This window comes from Myotis nattereri, assembly GCF_964212035.1.
Source record: "Myotis nattereri genome assembly, chromosome: X".
Taxonomy (NCBI): domain Eukaryota; kingdom Metazoa; phylum Chordata; class Mammalia; order Chiroptera; family Vespertilionidae; genus Myotis; species Myotis nattereri.
The window spans coordinates 78,711,971-78,714,478 of record NC_138078.1 but is presented as its reverse complement, the minus strand read 5'-3'; positions in this window follow the sequence as shown (position 1 = coordinate 78,714,478).

Below are 2,508 nucleotides of genomic sequence, written 5' to 3'. Positions count from 1 at the left end.
GAAGAAAAATAGGTGTCAATAATTTCTCTCAGGTTTCTGGCATGATTAACTGGATATATATGTATATTCATATATATGTGTATATATACATGTATATATACACATATATGTAGAAAATTAATATGAGAGCATGTAATTTTTGATTAGTAAGGAATGGATGGCTTGTATAAATGAGGATTATCAAATTGAAACAAAATGAAAGCAGCTATCTTCAGACACAGGACAAATTACAAATGGATTAAAAGATAAATTTAGCAATAAAAGTTGATGATGTCAAAGGAAGACATCGAGGCAAAAGTTTTAGTGAAGAAATTATGTTTCCTTATAAAGAGGTAGAGGCAATGAGAATTCAGAAAGACTGACTCACCAAATCAAAATACAACCACCATTTCAATGCAAAAGTAAACACTTGTGATTACCAAGCTTCCAAGGTCCCAATAATATGTTCATGGTGAAAAAACAAATAATCCACCTTTACTCATTTTACCAAGGAATATAGCCTTCCAATAATGTATAATGAGGTGCTTATTTTGAGCACCAAAACTAGATTAGTAACAGTATTCATTTTTGTTTCCTTCAGTATGCAAAGTGTGTATGTGTATGTGTATGTGTAAGTATAAGAGTGTGTGTTTGAGAGACTGCAAAATAAGATTAGTCATAAAAGAAATAGCATTTTTATTATCTCCTCTCTTGTGGTCCATTTCAATTCCCAAGGTAGAGATTTGACTTCATAAGTTGCTTAATGATTTTCTCATTTAGTATAAAAAATTTAATGTGTTTTTATATGACCATTTTATTTGTATTTGTATAACAAGAAGTTTGATTTACAAAATGACTTGCTTATTGTTTTGGCAACCACTTCCAATTATAGCTTAAAATTTTACTTCTGTCTTGAGGGTTTGCAATGTCTCTACAGTTATCATTTACTTTTAGGTCTCTGAATATTTATTGCTCTTGTCACATCTACTAAAAAAAATCTAACTCACTTGGTAGGTTTTACTTATAATAACTATAACTGAAAAGATAATATGTTTCTCTGAAATCCCTCTATTTATCAGTGCTCCTTACCTAGTAGAATGTTACAAGCTTTCCAATCTATACAGCTGTGATTCCTTTACCATAAGGAAACTCATACCTCTTTTCTGGGAGAACCTTGTAACCAGTATGTGACATAAATTACCACATGAGAAGTGTAGTCTCTGTTCTTTAATAGTGAGTTTATACAACCTAACTAAAACATAAAAGAGGTAACCATGGTATGCAAGCGTCAATCTCCTAGTGTATATACCAAAAGGGTTCTGGTAATTATATTATTCTGATACAGTTAAAATTTAGGTAACTTTGTAATGTATAAAACATCTTGGGTTAGGTTATACTTTTAATAAACTTATTATTAAAATTTATTTAAAATATGTCATTTCCATTTGTATGTTTTGGCAACTTGTCTTTCATGTCCTAAAGTTAGTACATGATGATTGTTAAGGATAAAGCAAAGAGACCACTAGACCAAAATTGTATTTACTACCTAATTTTTGAGACCTTTTATTTGCATTTGAAACTTACATTTTAAAGTAAACAGGTTTTTAGTGGAGGCTATGCTGGTAGAATAAATATTTAAAGAATGGGAGGATGTGTTTGTTAAACTTACCGTATATCAGGGTTGACCATGTTGTATAAGAAAATAATATTATTTATATAATTGATATCTTACTTTCATTCTGGTTGCTAATTATGATGAAAAACCAGCATTAATTAACACTCATTATAGCCAAATACTACACTAAGAACTTCTAGAAAAAACTCTTTTGTATATGTTATTACTTTCATCATATGTGCTGTTATTTCCATTACATACAAGAGAAATTAGGACTAATATTGTGTTACATAATTAACCCAAGGTCATATAGGTAATGAGTAGCTGAACCAGGATTTGAACCCAGGTTTATGACTTTAATGTTGGTGCTCTTAATTACCACATTATTTTAATCATTTTAATTTAGTGGACTCGTCATTGTTGAAGACCAGATGTAAAGGAAAATATTTTTTTAAGTTTAAAGGTATATATTTGACATGAGATTAAATGGACTAATGCACATCTATTAGACTTCTAAAATAGATGATCACTGAATACTTTTCCTATTCTTAATTGTCTTTTCACGAAGAAAAAGTCAATATGAATCTAAAACAAAATATTAAGAATGTACATGAATAAAAATTGGCACTCATTCTTGCTGTCTTTTTAAATAAGGTCAATGAATTATAACTTGAAAAACTACATCAGAAAATTGAATCACCAGTACATCCAAATCTATGAGCTCTGATGTTTTTATATTAAGAATGTCTGAGATTTCCATGAGTTTTTATGAATTTTATATTAGATTTTAGTTATATTTATTCAGTGATTATATTTATTCAAATTTAAGCTACAGCTTATAGTTTGAGTAAGACTGAATACACACTCTCCATCCTGTCTCTCCCACTGAATAGAGCAATAAAAGTGAACATAAA